The following is a 20,844-nucleotide window of genomic DNA, read 5'->3' as shown; positions in this document are numbered from 1 at the left end:
ACTCACCGAAATATTGGCATTTACGTATCAATGTAAGGTCCTGTGAATGCGAAACAGCTGCATTCATCCTTCTTGTGAAGAAATTCAGCCCTGCATGCAGTTCCAGAAGTTAGCGTCCACATTTGTGGACACGGCGCCTCAAATCCGCCTTTCCTAACACACGCTTTTTCCAGAGTTCACGGCGTCGCTCACGCGCTGAAATGAAGAAAACCTCTCATTTTTCCAGGTATATCCAAGCATGCTACTGAAAGAAGGCGCCTGGATGATGACACAGCCGAAAATATATTTAGAAGAATTCAAGACGGTGATATTTCTGACGCAGATCTTTCTGATGACGAGTACACCGAGCAGGACACACAAACTACGGTAATTTTGTCTGTTTTATATGTTTAGTTAGAAAATAATGTGGCGTATGTTGTGTTTTTTCCTCAGACTCCTACTACAAATGGCACTGCCCAGAGTGCATTGTTATTGCCTGGAACATCAAGCACGCAGGACAAGCAAGTGCCAGATGTGCCATCGAAGAAGATGAAGACCTTGAACTGGGTTGCACAACCTCTTCAACCTGGGAACACTAACTGCACCTACCAGCTTCAAGGTGGATCGATCCCTGAGGACCCATTGGAATACTTCAGCCGGTATTTCTCACCCATGCTTTTTCGCGATCTAGCCACATTCACTAACATGTACGTCCTGCAGAAAGACGGGAATGTGCTTGGGACTTCTGAGGAAGAAATCAAAATTTTTTTTGGAATCCTAATACTCATGGGAGTTCTAAAATTCCCAAGAATTCGAATGTACTGGCAAGCCTCTACAAGAATTCCTGCCATAGCTGAATCCATGACAGCAAAGCGATTTTTTAGGATTAGAGCCGCGCTTCACATCACGGACTCGAACGCTCCACGGGACCCAAACAGCCAGGACAAGTTCTGGAAAGTGCGCCCTATCATAGAGGCAGTGAGGTCACGGTGCTTGCAGCTAGAACCCTTGGAGCACAACAGTATAGATGAGCAGATGGTTCCATTCACTGGCCGTGTCCCCGCCAAACAGTTTGTTAAAGGAAAGCCAAACCCAGAGGGGGTGAAAGTGTTTGTCCGCTGCAGCGCCGATGGCTTAGCACATGACCTCGAGCTATACCAAGGGAAGGGAACAGGGGTCAGTGCACAGCATTCACACCTCGGACTTGGCGGATCGGTTGTCATGCGTCTTGTGGAAGCAATGCCTAAGGAAAATAACCTGAAGTGCTTCATGGACAACTACTTCACCTCAGTTCCATTATTCCTGGAGCTGAAGCAAATTGGCATTCTCGCCAGCGGGACGATCCGAGCCAACCGACTGCTCAAGTGTCCCTTAAAAAGTGACAAAGAAATGAAGAAAGAAGGACGGGGAAGCATGGATCAGAAGGTTTCCGCGAATGGAGACATTGCCATTGTGAGATGGCAGGATAATGGAGTCGTCAATATGGCATCCACACAAATTGGAATTGGGAATGTGGGAAAAGTAAAGCGATGGAGCGAGGCAACAAAGCAACATATTGAAATTGACTGCCCAGACGTTATTGTGCAGTACAACGCATACATGGGAGGTGTCGATAAACTTGACTTTGTGATGTCACTGTACCCGCTTACGGCAAGAACCAGAAAGTGGCCAGTGAGGGTTATTTCTCACTTTCTGTCTTTTGCGTTGTGCAACAGCTGGATAGAATATCTACGAGATGCGAGTGCCGAGAAGCTTCCACAGAAAAGTACCTTGGATATGATGGCATTCCAGAGACATTGCTAACAGCCTCATCGTATGCAGCAGAACAACCCCGAAAAAGCGCGGTCGGCCAAGCAGTGAGTGCCCAGAGCCTGTTGCGAAGAAGGCTAGCCCGCATTTGCTACCCACCGCAACCATCAGGTACGATGGGTACAATCACTGGCCGGAGCATGTCAGCACGCCAAACGCGCAGCGCTGCCGCCGTGAGGGATGCACAGCGAAGTGCAGGATTCGCTGCCGAAACCCTATTGAAAATACTGAACGTGGATTCTGCGTGCCTATCTTTGCGTGTTTATTGCCACGCACATTGTGACGATTGAGCGAGGTCGCAGAACGCGAGACATATTTCACACAATTTGCGCAAGCCGAGCAAGCTCGCAAATGCGACACATCTGTCACATAAAGTGCGCAAGCCGCGTAAGGCTCGTACAGCAGGAGACATCCTCGCGTGATATGCGCAAGCCGGGTGGGGCTTCCAGAATGTCCGAGAGCCAAGGGTGAGTCCCAGAATGTTCAAGAGCCTTGTCTGGCTCACAGAGCACTAGACAGTGTCAAATGGAGTTACCATCATGATACCGATAATACCTTGCATGGCTGCAAGGCTCCTACATCACTGCTCAACACGTTACGCCAATGCCCTACCTAAAGGCCTCCTCACCTGTCTGTCACTGCCTCATTCAGCATGCATGTTGTGAGATAACAAGCTTTGCAGCAATGGTGCTTCATGGGATGACTCTCATGTGTGTAGCATGCTTGCAAAAGGACATAGATAAGGTCACCTTAACTGGCTTTATTAATGCCACATCCCTCATGACGGGTGCCACACAGTGGCTAAACAATTTCTTCAGCTTCTCCAAGTCCAGCAGGTTGGCGTCTTGATCCAGGTTCTCACTATGCAGCACCTGCAAAAAGGTAGCAGTATATGCAAAAAAATTCAGTTAATTTGTTTTCTCGAAATTCCAGAAAAGGGCACAAGTAGTTCTTCCATTAATGAACTAATGATGATTTCGAAAAGTATCAGGTTTGAAATACAGACATTGGAAAACCCGACTCAAGCACGCAGGCTGCTCAGCATCAAACCTGCACAAAATCTAATAACCGTGTCACACAGGCATTTTGAAGGCTTTCAAATGGCCATCAACTCAGTGGCACTTGAATGCAGCTAAATGGGCATTTCCAATAGCCACAGAGTCCCTAGAACAGTGTGGACATCTATCAAGATTTTGAAGGCTTTTCAGTGGTAGAAATTTGCACTCAGACATGGAGCACTCGCAACTTACACTAAGGAATAAAATCAAAGCAATTTAATCGCTGAAAGAATACTCAACATGAAATGTACAACTTATTTCACTGAAAAAAAAGAAGGCTGGCCACAAAACACTGCAGCAAGAGTATTATCACTGTTGCCAATAGCACAAAAACAATGAATACCACCTTTTCAAAACTGCGTGAGTGCTACAACAGCTTCCCAGCAAAATTATCAACTGTGACAGTGGCTCCACAGCAGTTTGGTGCGAGATGATGAAATATCTCTACGGCGATCAAGTATTCTGTGTAGCAGCGGCATAACTCCCGAGTTGAAGTGCAAATCTCAAAGCTCAATCTCCCACCTTAACTGTTATCTTTAAATACATATTTAAATTCATTGCAGCATGCTGCAGAAGTATGTGGTCAGATCATTCGAGAGGATACCTGCAAGCTATCTCAGGAGACGAAAGATCTGATGAAGAAACGCCAAAGCATCAGGACGTCTAACTTCAGAGATAGAATAGGACTAGGAGAGCTATCGAAGTTAATTATAAGTGCAAGGTAGCCAACATAAGAAAGTTTAACATGGAGAAAACCTAGCATGCTCTAAAGCATGGAGGTAGCCTAAAATCAGTGAAGAGAAAACTAATCACTGGTAAAAACCAGATGTATGCGCTGAAAGACAAAGAGGGCAATGTCATAAGCAATATGGATAAGATAGTTAAAGTAGCCGAAGAGTTCTACACAAATCTCTACAGTAGTGAATGTAATCAGAAGGTTACAGAGAGAGGCAGTAGAGCACAGCAATGGGACACCAGCCAGTAACGAGGGAGGAAGTAAAGAAAGCCTCAGGAGCAATGCAAAGGGGTAAAGCAGCTGGTGAGGATCAGGTAACAGCAGATTTGTTGAAGGATGGAGGAGAGATTATGCTAGAGAAACTAGCCACCCTGCATACGCTTGCCTCGTGACCACGAGCGTATCAGGAGCTTGAAAGAATGCGAACATTATTTTAATTCATAAGAAAGAAGATGTCAAGGACTTGAAGATTTACAGACCGATCAGCTTACTATCCATTGTCTACAAGGTATTTACTAAGGTAATCACTAATAGACTCAGGACAACCTTCGAATTCAATCAATCAAATGATCAGGCAGGCTTTCATAAAGGATACTCAACGAGAGACCACATTCATGCAATCAATCAGGTGATAGAGAAATGGGCAGAATACAACCAACCCCAATATATAGCCTTCATTGACTACCAGACAGCAATTGACTCGGTGGAACCACAGCTGTCATGCAGGCATTGTGGAATCAGGGTGTAGAAGAGTGTTATGTGAAAATATTGGAAGATATTTATAACGACTGCACAGCTACCATAGTTCTCCATAAGGTCAGCAATAAAATTCCAATAAGGCAAGGTGTCAGGCAGGGAGACACGATTTCACCAATGCTATTCACTGCCTGTTTACAGGAGGTATTCCGGGGCCTAAAATGGGAACAGTTGGGGAGAAGAGTTACTGGAGAATACCTAAGTAATTTGAGATTCCCTGATGGCATTGCCTGGCTAAGCCACTCAGGATATGAACTGCAAAGCATGATGAATGAGTTAGACAGGCAGAGCAGAATTGTGGGGCTAGAAATGAACACGCAGAAAACCAAAGTAATGCTCAACAGCCTAGCAAGGGAACAGCAGTTCACAATTGGTAGCGAGGTGCTAGAAGTAGTAAGAGGATATGTATACTTAGTGCAGGTAGTGACCGCTGATCCGGATCATGAGAGGGAAATAACTAGAAGAATAAGAACGGGGTGGAGCGCATATGGCAGGTTCTCTCAGATCGTGAAAGCCAGTTGCCAATATCCCCCAAGAGAAAAGTCTAACACAGCTGTATCTTACTGGTACTCACCTATGGGGCAGAAATGTGGAGGCTAACAATGAGGGTTCAGCTTAATTCAAGGACAACGCAGCGAGCTATGGAAAGAAAAATGATAGGTCTAACGTTAAGAGATCGGAAGCGGGCGGAGTGGGTGAGGGAAAAAACGCGGGTTAATGAAATCCTATTTGAAATCAAAAGGAAGAAATGGGCTCGGGCAGGGAATGTAAGGCGAAGGCAAGACAACCGCTGGTCCTTGAGGGTAACAGAGTGGATTCCATGAGAAGGTAAATGTAGCAGGGGGCGGCAGAAAATTAGGTGGGCAGATGAGATTAAGAAGTTTGCGGGGATACGGTGGCCACAATTGGCAGAGGACAGGGTTAATTGGAGAGACATGGGAGAGGTTTTGCCCTGCAGTGCGTGTAGTCAGGCTGCTGCTGCTGCTGATGATGATGATGACAGCCTGAGCACACCTACAAAGTAAAACTGTGAACTCGACCCAGCAGCACTTTACTGTGTTGAAAGAGAACAGGTACAATTGAATTACTGCATTACCTTGTTATCATTAAAAAGTACAGGGCTCTAAGGACTTCCTAATTTACATCGAAACGAATGGTTTACAGTGAACTTTCACAGATTACACTAACAGGCACTGAAAATCCAACACAGCTGCCCAAGAGAATATTAGGCAGCCGCGCTAGCCTTCTTTTGCGCTATGCTACCTGATACCAGATTAAGATTCGAGAGCAATTTACTCATACTCTAGCACTGGGATACGTTATGCCCCAGACTGATGCAGCTGTCTTACTAAAGGCAGAGAAGCTTTCAGTGTGGGTCATGTGTGCTGTGGCGTGAACACATGCACAGGATCGCCTGCTACCATTCAAGTCCTCTGTGTACACAAATGCAGGTGCAATAGAAAACCCACATCATAAATTTGGCTAGTCTGGTCGGCCAAGCATGGGCCAGCTGATAGCACGAAGCAGCAGGTGCGACACATACCATCATCATCAGCCTGACTAGGCCCACTGCAGGGCAAAGGACTCACCCATGTCTCCACATTAACCCTGTCCTTTGCTAGGTGTGGCCACCATATCCCCGTACACTTCTTAACCTCATCCGCCCATCTAAGTTTCTGCCGCCCCCTGCTATGCTTGCATTCTTTTGGAATCCACTCCATTACCCTTAAGGACCAGCGGTTATGTTGTCTTCCCATTACAAGCCCCGCCCAGGCCCATTTCTTCCTCTTAATTTCAAGTAGCATGTCATTAACCCGCGTTTGTTCCCTCACCCACTCCGCCCCCTTTTGGTCTCGTAATGTTAGACTTATCATTTTTCTTTCCATAGCACACTTTGCTGTCCTTATTGTTTGGCACGTGTTTTTTTCTTTGTAATAAGGCATAAAGTATTATACATGAATTACCACATGGCATCCTCCTATGACCGCTAAATAATTTATAATCAAATTTCTTTCTCCTGCTGTATTTGTTTCGGTTTCGACAGCTGAATGATGGCTGTGACGTCAAAGCGAGGTTATTGGTCACGTGAGGCATGAAAAACTGCAATACAGTTGGTACTTCTGGCTCTTAAGGAATGCTGGTGTCAGCGCTCTAGCGAATTAAAATGATGAAGCAGCGATTATAAGTGCAGTTTTACCACGCCTCACGTGACCTATAACCTCTCTTTGATGTCATAGCCATAGTCAAATTGTTCACCGAAACAGGATGGCAGAAAAAGTTGATTATAAATTATTCAGCGGTCTCACGCGAATACCAGATGGTGATTCATGCATAGTAGTGTCTTCCGCAGCATTATAGAGAAGAAAACATGCCACCAAGATTAGGTGTCTATACTCTTTTAAGCTGAACTCTGCCTCCACATTTCTGTCCCAAAAGTGAGAAACATGCAGGCTAAAGAAAAGATTTCAGCTTAAGTACCAAAGTGGCTCTAATCACACGATGAAGCGGAAAAACTCTCGACACTTGAACAGAGAACAAATAGGAATACCAACAAAATTTTAGATTCTTGTAAGGCTATCAAGCATTTCTGAATATTGTAAACTGCGCTTTCACACATACAGTACGCATGTATGCCAAGCTCACATTCAGTAGCCCTGTTTTCCGGCTGTAGTTATCACGGTCTGAGCTCAGTTACAGATTTAAAACCAGCCAAAAGATGCAACACAGGAAAAGAGAAGAAAACAGGTTGGACTATCAATTGAATTTTTTGTGAAGGAAAAGAAGGCTCGCATGAAGATGCGCCACACATGACCCACACCAGCGAAAGGCAGGACAACAAATAACTGTCACTGATATACAAGCACGTCATCTAAAAGAGAAAATTCTTTCCGTTGAAGATTGACTAATGGCTTCGCTACTCATACAGCCATTGCCTTGGAGATATGCATCAAATACCTTACAGATTTGTTTACCACTTCTATACACCACTGAAGTGTCACAGAAATCAGGCGTACACACTGATGGGTCATCTTATGATTTACACTCACGGCATTGGCACTGTAGTGCCAGATTAGAAGCTGCCTTCCCCCTAACGAGTTAGTGCTCACTCAGGAACACATTAAAGACACCTGCACATATCCCTGAAGTAGTTTCTTGCACAAGCTAGCGGAATGTGATAAACCACTTCCTGCAAGTCCTGAACCTAGTTTTATGGGATACCATACTGCTATCCCGGGTTTTAACAGCAGCGCAAAGGCCATCAACACAATGATTGGCGCAAAAATTACATTTAAAAATTTTCCCGACACTCGATTTGAACTCATGAAGTCTACACAAAGGACTCCATGATAACCGTTCTGAGGTGAATGGCAGTTCAGCCTAGCCTCTGGAATCTGCGCCAAAAAAAACGGAGTCAGCGCATCGCAATTTATTTCCGATATCAGCCGGTGCTGATGACAATTGTATGTTTTGCTTTCTCTGGCTTATAAAGCTCCACTTTCAGAAAAAGTGTCGTCTTTGTGGTTAGGATGCGGAACTTCATCATCACAGGTCAACTTCAGCTTGCCATCAGTGTCCTTTTAATGCCTCAAAGTTGAACAATAGCTCCATTCATAGAGGAGGGCTGTGCATAAATTTCGACCACCAAAGATTCTTTAACATGCACTGACATTGCATAACACACGAGCAAATATGCATTTCGCCTTGTCGAAACGAAGCCACCACAATTCAATCCCGCGTCTTTGGGCTCAGTAGCCGAACACCAATGCAGTAGGCCACAGCAGCAGGTGAAAAACAAAAGAGAGCCCTTAATAGGCAACCTAACTTGCAAAAATCAACATAACGAGGGGTCACACAAGTAGCAGTGGACTAGGAAAATAAAAGCTACTTGTGTCGGAAGATGTCTTCAGTGCTTACCTCAAAAGCCTGCTTGCTTGCTGGGCATCCTAGCACCAAGTGAAAGGCTGGCACAGCTATACTGGAGAGCTTGGAAGAGGCATTGCTGGTAAAGCTATGTGGAGCTTGCTGCAAGGTAAAAAGACACATTTAACAGCAGCACAGTGCAAAAAATGGACTAGAATCAAGCATGTAAGGCAAAATGCAAGGCACAAAAAGGAGCCGGTCGCAGAATGGAACACGACTGTTTAACCACATTTCGAAGTGGGCCAGGCAACAAGAAATTCATAACCACGGCAGTCATTCACAAGCTAGCCTCAGACGAGACATCACTTGCATATCGATATCCAGCATCGTTTCTACAATACATGCCACCATTCAAAAGAACAGACCACAGCAGAACGATATTTTCAGTAGAAGGCTGGTTTGCTTCAAATTCTGCATGCGTCCCTCAATTTGAAATCTGGCATGATTAGCACTGATTTCACATTCTCACAGGTATGATGAATTAATAGTGCCAATTGCAGAAAAACCACACTTTTTCCTTTAACATCAAATAAGGTATTGGAGAGGTACCTCAGCATATTTAAGTCAAAGTCAGATTTATTTGCGCCATTGGTTATAATCATGAAACAATTAAGTTTATTCTTCGTACATATTAAAGGCTCAATTACCCTTAAATTTCACTGCAACTTCGGGATTTAGGCCAAATGGAGCTAGGGCACTTGTGTGCATTTTGCAGTTGTTTGTACCATTTCAGCTCCGAGCCAAAGTATGAAAAAGCGAATGCCAAAATAGAGGCGAAAAACTTCAGAGCAATTTGTTTTTATCTCACCGTTCTGCTATTCAAGGCTCGACTACACTGGCTCGGCTATAAGTACGAACGCAGCTGGATCATACGGAGCTACGTACCTTAAATACACAATTTATAAAAGTACAAGTGAAATACAAGTGAAAGAGGAGGAAGCTCAATCCTAAGGCATACAGCTGAATCGCAGTCTACGTAGTTATACTGCTCGAGCGCTGTTACTTCAATTACAGCGTAACATGCGGCGAGAATGCAAAGCCCGGGCCGAAGATCTATTCGCGGGCACATATTCCATTCTCGGCGAGAGATGAATGGCAGTACGGCGGCAGTACGGCGCCGATATCGTGCACCCCGCGATCGGATCAGCTGTGCATATTTGCATGGCATACTGACCATGACCGTGTGACCACTGACACTACACGCGCATTCATGCCCGTGTGCCGCCAGCAAACAACCTTTCAGCGCTGCGTGCTGCCGCGATAGGCACTGCGTCTTCGCGTCTCTGTACTAGCTGTGTTGACGTGGCCAGTTGTGCGCAAAGGCTTTGAAATAATGAACAGGTTCGAAGAAAATTAACTTACCCCCAAGATGCGAGATGTCACCCGGGTAGTGGTCTCCCACCAGCTGCTCCGCCATGGAGGAAATGAGCCCCGCCGTCAGCATAGCGTTTCCAGTGAAGGCGCGCAAAGGACGACGCGCTATCCGTCGAGCCCGCTGACGCACGCTATAAACACAGGTTTAGCGAATTTCACTGCTGTAGGCACATCACATATCGGAAGAGTGACAAATGCTCACGCCAGCGATGGTTCACGCCCTCGGCACCACAAAGGAGGACCACGACCGACCACGACAAAGGTAGCAACGCTGTCCGCCATGCTGTCCCTTCCCAGACGCTGCGTTCGTTGGCTAGCGCTTCGGCCAGTTCCGGCTTCCTTCGGCCCGTTTAGAAAGGCATCGCCTCCAGGCATTCCTCCAGGTCGTCTCTTTCGGGCTCTATGCTTTTGGGCAGTGCGATAGCAAAGGATTAAAACTAAATGAAACTTTCGTTACAAAAATAATTAAGTTCTTGTGCACATATTAGCATTAAAAACTTGAGAAATTTGTGACGCGTGGACGCATGAATATGCGTGTCGGTACATGCGTGCGTGCGTGCGTGCGTGAGTGGGCATGGTCTAGCGCGTCAAATCCAAAGCCTATCCGACATGCTGCATGGTTTCTGAGATCACCGCCGTGAGCTTCGCTTGTTTTCTGGTGCTGCTGCTGGGCGGTCTTGTGCGCCGCTGTTACTGTGCTGGAATCGCAAAAGAAGAAGGATTACCGGTGTGTGCTGCCGGTGGGCGCGCTCTCATCCAAGAGTAGTAGCAGCTCCCAATTAAGCGATCCGTCGGGGCATATGTGTTATGGTTGTCTGGTCGACAACGATAATGAGGTCAGCAGTGCGGTGCCGTCGTTTGATGAGTCGAACCTTTCGGCCTATTGCTCTGCTAACTTCGTTGCAAAAATGCCTGGCTCATAAGCAGCGACAGTGGCCATTGTTTCTGTGGTGTGTTTCGATTACAAGACGGCGCCCTTCTACAGTGTGGCTTCCTTGGAAACTTAGTCGGCGGTGTGCCTGCAACGCCTGTCGCTGTCAGCTCAAACTGACCGCCTGCGAGCGCTGCCTTCTTTTGCGATGTGAACGGTGACGGGACACTTACTGCCTGTGGCCGGAGCTTATAGCAAAAGCGAAGAGTGTTTTCTGTGAAGGTTTGACGAAGTGCGTGTGTCAGTCTGGACCCTTAGCAAGTCATACGAGATGCGACATGCAAAAGTGGTCCACCAGTCGCTTCAGCAGAAAGGAGTGCGGATGTTTTTTACGTTACTTCAATCTAGAACTGCCCATGCAAATATTTCAACTCGTCTCTTGCCTAAACAGCATAGTAAAGAAGCTAAAGCAACAAAACTGCTGTTTCCATGCTGTATATTGATTCCGCACTCGTGCTAGAGGTGGGAAATATGTAGCAGTTATTGGCGGAGTTACAGCCTATGAAGCACGTGCAGCTTCATGTAACTGCAGGTTAGGATATGCGCCTTACTTGGTATTGACTTTGTGACCAGACATAGCCATTTGTCAACTAAAAGAAATTTTCTTGCTATAGGATTCTGCAGCATTATGTATGCTTCTGGACACTGAATACCGGGTGCGTCACCTCTCTTGAAAGCACTCAGATTTGTGTACTTATCAGTACGTTTGAGATGAGAAAATTTTATCAGCTTCTTTTCTTTATTTTATAATTAGCTACACAGCATGTTGCAAAAAAAATGTTTTAAGGAAAAGTATTTCAGTTTAGAGTAGAACAGTTCAACAAAGTTGTTTTGGGCATTCTGGTAACTTCAAGATGGTATTTGATGGTTGCATACAGACGCGCAAGTCAAACCTCAAAGGGCATCAAACTTAACAGTACCGCTGAGCTTATCCTTTCGTGCTTTTTATGTGTGTGTAGATCACGTGGGGAAGTTCAGTATTGGATGTTGGATTTCATAGTTCTGCTACAACTTTTATCTTCCTTTCTACACATGAAACATGACTGAACTTGATTACATTCCCCAAGCAAATACCTGACGCCTTACAAGCGTTCCTTACTGTGCACAGTTGTCCCAGTGCATTATATACACTCATGTGCAGCACACTGTTGTCTTGCTCTTGGTCTCCAAATGTGACTCTCAGCAATATGATGGAATCATAGCCCATCCAGATGGTCTTTGTGGTAGTGCAAATTTCAAAACAGATTGAAGAAGAATGAAGAGTGTGATACTTCGTCATGCATCATGCAATGCTGGTGCTAATCAGGCAACATGTGTGGTATATATACTTCGCACATTTGAGATTCATTGGATTTGTTCTGGAGCCATACCGGGAATTAATTAATCGATCTGTGATTTGTCACTGAAATTGAGAGAGGGCACTAATTTCTGAACTTTTGACACCAACTGTGAATTCAAAACTGTCTTTTCATGTAGGCTTACATGGCTTTTTTACGTGTATGTAAATTTATGCTAATGACTTTGGAAATTGCTTTGGAAATGGTTTTAGAAATTGCCTCGTAACATTCCTGTTACAGCTCACAATTCGCTTTCTGCACGTCATGTTTGATTGAACCTGATTATATCCCCAAGCTTGTTTGTTGCACCTAACAGACACTGTTGCCCTTTCAGAGTTATTCCATTGATTGACTCCTTTCGAGTGCAAGCAACAAATGGTTGTGTTGCTTCTGATTTCGAAATATGGCTGTCTGCATGACGGGCGACAACATAAATGCTCTGGATGGCTTTCATCATGCATCTATAAGATATCTTTAACTTTCAGAATTGGTTAAAGGAAGAACTGAAGGATGCTGTAAGAGTCGTTAGAAGCTTGTTTTTTACATTATTTTATAATGAACTTGCAATGTTGACAAGTTCTTGCTCAGTGTGCATGTTGTCATGTACAGGTCCCTGCAGTTTCGAAGGGAACCATTTTGCACTAAAAGATAATTTTTTGGTTATTTGTTTGCTGAAGTTGAAAATGATTAATGGGTACTTAAAAATTATAAAACAGCAAAACGTGAGCTTATTGCTCATTATTGAGAAGTAATCATTAACTGAATGCTCGAACTTTGTTTGCTTTCACCCTAAATGGGCCTTTACAGTCTCGACAAGTTGCTACTAAGCAAGCAAACGCACACATGGCCACACGCAGCCTCACTGAGCTTGCTCAGTGTGCACATAAGCACGCACAGCTTCGGCAAGCCCCCTCTCAGCACGCAGATGTCCACGCACAGAGAGTTGTCCACGAGAGTCCACGATTTTTTACACACAAAGAGTGTGCGTGTACGTCTTTCAGCTCACAGTACGCGATCATGTACACACAGGACGCACAGAATGCGTACAGGTAACGCACAATTTCTGCGCATTCGTGTGCAAAATGAACGTGATCGTACAAAAATCACTGTTCTCGTGCAAACTCACGCAGAGTTTTTTCAATAGGGAAAGTGCCACATTTTCTTGTGCCTCTCAGCTCAGAACGACTGCTTTTACCTTTTTCACAACAAGTAGATTCTAAAGTGCTTGATTTTATTCACAAATCAAGCAATAACCCTTTACTCATGTTTTGTGCCCCACGTCATGCTGAGAACACTGTCGCACTTTCTTTTAGTTGTGTGCCATATTTTTTCTGTACTGAGGCGCTGTGTCCACAAATGTGGACACTCTGAAATTCTAAGAAAGAATAAAGTTTTTGTTTCAGTCTCTTAAAGACTCGTCATTTGCAGCTTGGAGAACACAAAATTGTGCTCACATATTTTATTTGTTTCACAGATTTTTTTCGCGCCTGAAGGGGATAAACGCTTTAAACACGATTTCTGAATTCACGTTCTTAAAGCAGCTTCTTGCTTGGGCTCGGACGGAAACATACTCACGCACGCTTTTCAGAACTTCGAAAGTGTCGTGACATCTTCTACATCGAAGGACGCGACGTGCCATTGAACGTATCTAAGAAACGAGTTTCTTTCGTCGGACCTCGTATTTCTGGCCGGAAATTAAAAGTACACTTACTACGAACGTCGTATACAACGAACGCAATTAGCACTACTATTGTGTTCGCTATAAGTGGGCTCGACTCTTTTGCTTCCTACGAGCCGCCGCGGTGGCTCAGTGGTTATGTTGTTCGGCAGCTGGCCCTAAAGACGCGAGATTAATCCTCGCCAAGACGATCGCATTTAAATGGAGCCAGAAGACGACGTAAGTGCACGTTAAAAACCCCCAGGTGGTCGAAATTATCCGATGCTTTGCGCTACGGCATCCCTCATGACTCGGTCGCTTTCGGACAATAGATCCACTACCCAAATCAATAAATTTTGAATTTTCACTTTTGCTCCTAAAATGTAAAAAAAAAGGTGATTACTTAACTTTAGCTAGGTGTGTGCTTATTCTTAAATTATGAGTCCATAATATATGTTTCGCAATAAATCTACCTGCACGTGCCGCACCGACTTACTTGTCCAATTTTTTAAATAAAAATCCGTGAAATTTAAAAAAGTCATCTGGCATTTATTCACGCAGGCTATGCCGAGCCCAGCTCCATAAAGGTGTTCATTGAATATACAAATCTACGGCATCTTGTGGATCAAAATACAGTGTATTTAACTATTTCTGATTATTTTCAATTCCCATGTCACTGGCCTAGTGTCTGCGGCAGCCAGCAGAGAATTTTCTCGTCAACCCCTCTCTTTCTTCCTTTTGTGAACCATGTCGCGCTTGGAGACATATTAGGCGTTTCAGGGAAGCCGGCTATTAATTTTTAAAAGTAGGGTTCTTCTGTAAAGGGAAGCTCTTTGCTGTGTAGTAATATCAGTGTTGGAGTACGTCTAAAAATATTCGAACTGTGTTAAGCAGTAAATTGTTTAACTAATTCTTGTAGTTCACTTCCTAACTGTGACCGATAGCTACCTGTCTGCAATCAAAGATTTGTAGCAGGCCATTATTGATGGCCGTATCAGTTTTTGCACGAAACAGGCCGCCGCTGTGGCTCAGCGGTTATGGTGCTCGGCTGCTGACTCAAAATACGCGGGTTCGATCCCGGCCGCGGCGGCTAGAATTTCTTTGGAGGAGAAATTCTAGAGGCCCGTGTACTGTGCGATGTCAGTGCATGTTAAAGAACCCCAGGTGGTCGAATTTTCCGGAGCCCTCCACTACGGCGTCTCTCATAGCCTTAGTCGCTTTGGGACGTTAAACCCCATAAACCAAACCAAACCAGTTTTTGCACGAAACAAAGGAACGGAGCCAATCAATTACCCGTTTCCCTCAGGATCTCTTCCCTTCGTAGAGAGCTTGCCGCAGTTGAGGGCCGCGGCGTCGCAAGGACCACATGTGTTTTCGGTGACACGGAGCCGCTTGCAGCACTGTTCCAGCACTACAGAAATTACCAGCGGACTTGCAGTTTCTCCTCTCCCGTTCTCACGGGTTGACTCTGCAACGAGTGACTCCGCCTGCTACGATGCTGTGCAACTTTCACTGGTGCGGATATTGGGGAAACGTGCATCATGTTGCATTGACCACCGCCTCATAGAGGGGCGGAACCTTAGCAGATGTTTCGTAAGGTCGGTGCTGAGTGTGAAAGGACACTTTGGGCCCTGTCGAAAAGGCTCATCCAGTCACTCGACGCAGTGAATTTTTTTAATTCTTGCTTATTTCCTCTTCTATAATCAGTATATAAATAAGTTTCGTTATTGTGCCATTATGCCCGATTGTTTTCGTTTTCCCACACTTCGAACCTTCAGTGTTTTCTCAGCCCGAAGTTCAACGCGCTACCACACGGAGCCAGGATTCGAGATAGCTTCTGCGCCAAGACAGCGGGTCATGAGCGCCTGTAATATTTACACGGGTTAAAAGCAAATTTGAAGCATATTCATATCCCCGGCTTCCCTGCAACACCTGCAATATCGCAAGGCAAAGCTTCCGCGCAAAGTTGCTGTCCCCGACCCACAACCCCTTTTGCCCAGCCACAAACACAAACCAAGCGCACGAAATGCAGGTTCAGTGTAAAGTTGGTCCAGTCATAACCTCACATACCAACTTACCATATCCCAAATTCAGGCGAAGATGGCTAAAAATAAATTCACTATATAACAAGTTCAAACTTGTTCACACAGCTAAGTAGAACCCGCCACAGCTTTTGTACGGGTGTCGTGCTTTTGTATATTGTTCACAAAACTAATGCCCGCGTATCTCACACAACATGAGAGCTTGTTTCCAGTTTTCAATGAGTTATGTTTGGGTTCTTACTTTCGCAAGCAACTGAGAGACATTTACCGAGACCCTAAGTTTTAATTCTCACGTTCTTTGGCAGCCACTCTCGATATATTCATAGCTCACATGCATGATGTCATGGGAGATGATTCGTCCGTTCTTTCGATGTTCAGTTCTTTCGTTCTTAATCTTTCCATTCTTCACAATGATTCAAAGCGACTTTTGCTCTAATCATTACTCAGATGTGCTCAGATATTTCCTGTCTGCTACGAACGCTGACGAGTTGTATATCTTTGTACGTCTGCATTATGACCTCCAGAAATTTCTTGTAGAAGAAGCCTTCAGGCTTGATCTCAGTTTTTTGATGAGCAGATGGGTATCGCTAAGTGCCTCTTGTATTTGTGAATTCTCTCCTGAAAAAAGTTTCTCATCCTAAATGCGAGCTGTTTTCTTCTTGTTAAGGTTGGCATGGAAGAGGAAAATAGCTTTAAGTTCATCGCATCAATGCACCCTACAATACACAATGTTCTGCACAACACATGGACAGCTGATCGATTTAATCTTTAAGGGCTAGAGCGTTACGAAAGACGTAAATGTCAAACTCCATCAAATATTGTGGTTTATTTCAGCACAATGTATTGGATAACGTTGCCTACATTGGCTGTGATATGCGAGCTGCCCTAACACGCCGCAAGAAACCACGTAAGTCAACATGCGACGGTAGACACACTACGGGCACTATTTTGAAAGCTTGCATGAATGCACTCCTTATTGTTCAGGATGTCTTTGACGCGGTGCGTTTCAGAAAATTTACCGCATCCTGTGTGTTATTTTAGCATCAATCTTTGCACCGAATTATTATTCAATGCAACGAAAAGTCCGGCATGCTTGAACCATCGCAAGAAAATATTGCGTTCAGAGTTAGCGCGACAAAAAATAGTTGCCCTGAACGCCACACATGTATTAATTTTATTCGCAGAAGCGGTGTGCCTTGCTGACTACCACAACGGAGGTTGTGTTCTGGGCTCATTCGAAGACAACGACCAGCACGGAAAGGCGGTGAACACAACCAGCAGAGAACCCCTAGCGCCGTATTCGCTCATGGAACCGAATTCGTTCGGGCGACAGCCACCTGCATTGGAAGGACATTTGTTCAGCTGCCCCAGGCCCTCCTGCGACTACGTTTCACCGAATTTCGCCGATGTAAAGAGACACTTGCCCCTTCATAGAAGAGGAGAGCCATTTCAATGCACTGAGGACCGAGCTGTGGTTGCGAAGTGTGACTGTAAGAGGGATATGGCGCGCCATTCAGGAGGACGACTTTGTGAGTGTCTTATGAGCCCTTCTACAACTGAAGACCCGACAACGGTAACTCGGCACAATCATACGCACACTAGCGAAAGCCTCATCGGTCGCGACACGCGTCCTGTTACAGCTGCACAGTCCGGAAATGTCCGATCACAGGGTAGTGCGCACAGTGACGAAAGCCTCTTAAATTGCGACACCTGTCCTTTTACAGCTCCTGACTCCGGAAATATCACTTCACAGGGTAGTGCGGACACTGGCGAAAGCCTCTTAAATTGTGACGCCTGTTCTTTTACAGCTGCAGACTCCGGAAATGTCTCTTCGCAGGGTAGTAGGGACACTGGCGAAAGCCTCTTAAATTGCGGCACCTGTTCTTTTACAGCTGCAGACTCCGGACATGTCACTTCACCGTGTAGTACGAACACAGGAGAAAGCCTCTTTTATTATGACACCTGTCCTGTTACAGCTGAAAACTCCAAAAATGTCACTCCACGGGGTAGTACGTACACTGGAGAAAGCTTCTTGACTCGCCCCACGTGTCATTCTACACCTGCAGAGTCTACAAATGCCACTCCACATGATAGCACACACGCCGTCGAGAAGCCTGCAGAGTGCGATTTGGAAACTCTTACAACTGCAGAATATTCAACCTTAATTCGGCACAAGCATACGCACACACGGGAAGGGCCCTTCAAGTGCGATGAGTGCCCTTTTACAACTGCATATTCTTCAGTCTTAACTCGGCACAAGCGAACTCACACTGGAGAAAGACCCTTTGAGTGCGACGTCTGCCCTTTTACAACTGCATATTCTTCAGTCTTAACTCGGCACAAGCGAACTCACACTGGAGAAAGACCCTTTGAGTGCGACGTCTGCACTTTTACAACTGCATATTCTTCAGTCTTAACTCGGCACAAGCGAACTCACACTGGAGAAAGACCCTTTGAGTGCGACGTCTGCACTTTTACGACTAGACGATCTTACTCCTTAATTCGGCACAAGCTCACACACACAGGGGAAAGACCGTTCAAGTGTGACATATGCCCTTATGCAACGTCTCAGAAAGGGCATTTAAAGCGCCATAAGCTGACGCACGCAAGCTCAGAGGGCTATCGCTGTATCCTGTGCTCATTCACGTGTTCAGATAAGGAGAGCCTCAGAGAGCACGTGTCCGGTCACAGGAATTGAAATCTTCAGATGGGTTCGCCAATTTCAGGAACATACTTGCCGATGGAGTATACTCCTATGCTTCTTCCCAGATAAATAATACCCCTCGATGAATTGTGACGTGAGGCGTATTGTTCTTAAAATCCGACGGACATCCGTATTCTACTACTCGGTTCCTAATGGAGGGAGATAAAATGCAAGATTCTTGCACCTTTTATTTTTTATTGGCGCTGCGCATTGCTGCATTGTCTTATTGATCAGTGATATTTTAGAACTGGACACAGCACCAGTGCTTTGATTTTTGTCCCAAGTGTAAAAGTTGGTATACAGAAGGAGGTATGGAGCAAAAATTACGGAGGGCACTTAAGACTACTTGCTTGCTTAGAATTTAAAATCATCCATATATATATATTTGTCAGTTTATCTTCGTTTGTAATTGGATACCTATTCGTTACCATACAGTCGTCAGGCAACGCGTATTCTACGCGCGCCTATGTTCACCTAGAAGCAATGTGGTTTTGCGACCTATGGGTTGTATGCTCGCCTCATAATCTGAAAGTCCTGGGTTCAATCCCCTGCATCTTTGGAAGAATTGTTAGTTTTCTGTGTACACCACAGTGACTTCATCTGGCTGTGTTTTGACCACTGCTGCTGTTCAACGCTGACACCACCTTTCGTTCTCGATGCGCCATATGATGATTTCGCATCGGTAAAGAGCATAGATTACAGCTGACTTGGCTGCTGAGCACACGCCTCGTTTCTAAGAGGGAGTAAATTGATGTAAAAGAGCCATGACCAATGCAGCCGAAATGAGTGTCGGTAGGCAGAGCTCGCTTCCAGTTACTTGCTTACAGCGAGAAGGAGGAAGCTGAGCTGTGGACAATCTGCATGTTGCAATAAAACTGCCACAGCTGTTCGCCATGAGACCCGTGTGTTGAGTTCATTTTATGATGTCTGTAGTTGTATCTAAGGTGCTCCTTCGCACTTCGACGTTGAAATAAAGAACAGGTTTTTTAGTACATGCCTGAAAATTGTGTTACAAGGAAATCATCTGACCACTCGACATTGGTTGGATATAAATCAGTTTTCAAACTTGCTTCAGTACACTATGCATATCCAGCACATCTATCCTCTATCTTATTCGCGGAGCCGGTTAAAAGCGTACAACTGACTCACCGCGAGAGGTTTTCATTGGGGGAAATAAATGTGTTGCCCTGATTAATCGCGGCTGATTCAGTTCAAAACCGCCTGGCCCCTCCCGTGATCGCGTACGCTACCGAGTGCACGCCGACCACAGCGGGCCTTGCTCTGAGGGAATAAAGGAACGACACTCTGGCTCTCACAACCAAGGCATTCATTGCGACAAGATCAGTAACGCAGCCAGCGACAAAATACACTGAGGAATCGAGGACGTCCGACTCACCAGCATGGTTACGAGCAAACGTTCGCCCACGCCGGGCTAAGGGGGAAACTCCGAGGCCGGACGGGACGAGCTGGCGGGAGAGTGTCCCCACCACGTGGCCGCCAGCCGGCGCAGAGCGGAGCCTTGCGCGTGAACGCCAGCGCGCTTCCGAGGTACCGAGCCGAAGAAGGGCCGACTCCCTCCACGCGCGCGCAGCAAACACGCCATCCGTGGCGCTCGTGGCGCTGCGACGCCGCCACCTTGCTTTGTTAGTTAAACAAAGTAACTCCTACGGAGCGTGCATCACAGGGAAGCGATCCTCAGGGAATGACCTGAATGTGCATTGCGGGGAAGCCAACCATAGGGGACAAGCAAAGCGCGTCCGCGCACCCATTAAGGTTAAATGAATGAACCACAAAAATTGGCAGACGACTACGATAGTCGATAATGCGAAGTTCCAGCCCAGCTCTTCACACGCCAACCGCCACAGCTGGAATGTGGCGTGCTGCGGTGCCAGCCGCCCTCCGGGATCTTCCCGTGGCCGCCACCTTGCTGATGTCCGTTCCTCCGCTCTCTCCATGGCAGGTGGCGGCCTTTCGCTGTGCTGTCCCACTTACCCGGGTGGACACCCAAACCGCGCGTTAAGGGAGGGAAAAGGAGGGAGCGAAAGTAGAAAGGAAGAAAGAGGTGCCGAAGTGGAGGGCTTCGAAAAAGAAAACGCTTAGAGGGCACTGCGGAAACTCCATTGAAGTATTGCGAACGCATTTATGACGCCTCCTCGCCGCCTTTAATTCCGCCACTTTGCCTCTTGTTGCTCCTCTCAGCCTCTATGTCGATTGTGAGGTCGCGTCTGACAATCGAATCACATAATTCCCCTAAAACCACAGTTAATGCAACTTACTGTATAATTAATTTACTTATAATTCAAATTTATTTCATTTCATTCACACTTAATTCCTTTATTTCGGAATTGACTCATTTAATCAACACCTAATTAACAATTATTTCACAACTGATTTACTCCTACTCAGCTTTAATTCATTGCAATATATCATTGCCACATAATAGCCACATTCATATACCTTAATTTATAATTAATTAACCTTAATTCATTCCAATGCACCCGTATTATTCTTAATTTTCTACGGGCGTTTATATAATTTGT

At 45.5% G+C, this 20,844-nt stretch overlaps 1 long non-coding RNA gene across 1 annotated transcript; it reads right to left on the bottom strand.

The window, feature by feature from the left end:
• Positions 1 to 2,533: 2,533 nt before the first annotated feature.
• Positions 2,534 to 10,056, bottom strand: LOC149336523 (uncharacterized). Its single transcript, XR_016284291.1, has 3 exons — positions 9,622 to 10,056; positions 8,254 to 8,361; positions 2,534 to 2,660 (listed from the first exon to the last, which is right to left on the bottom strand). It is a non-coding gene; the product is annotated as an uncharacterized LOC149336523 (long non-coding RNA).
• Between the last annotated feature and the right edge of the window lie 10,788 nt (positions 10,057 to 20,844).

This window comes from Amblyomma mixtum, chromosome 7 (genome assembly GCF_055824585.1).
Source record: "Amblyomma mixtum isolate Tamu chromosome 7, ASM5582458v1, whole genome shotgun sequence".
Taxonomy (NCBI): Eukaryota; Metazoa; Arthropoda; class Arachnida; order Ixodida; family Ixodidae; genus Amblyomma; species Amblyomma mixtum.
This window is presented reverse-complemented; position numbering and strand designations above follow the sequence as displayed.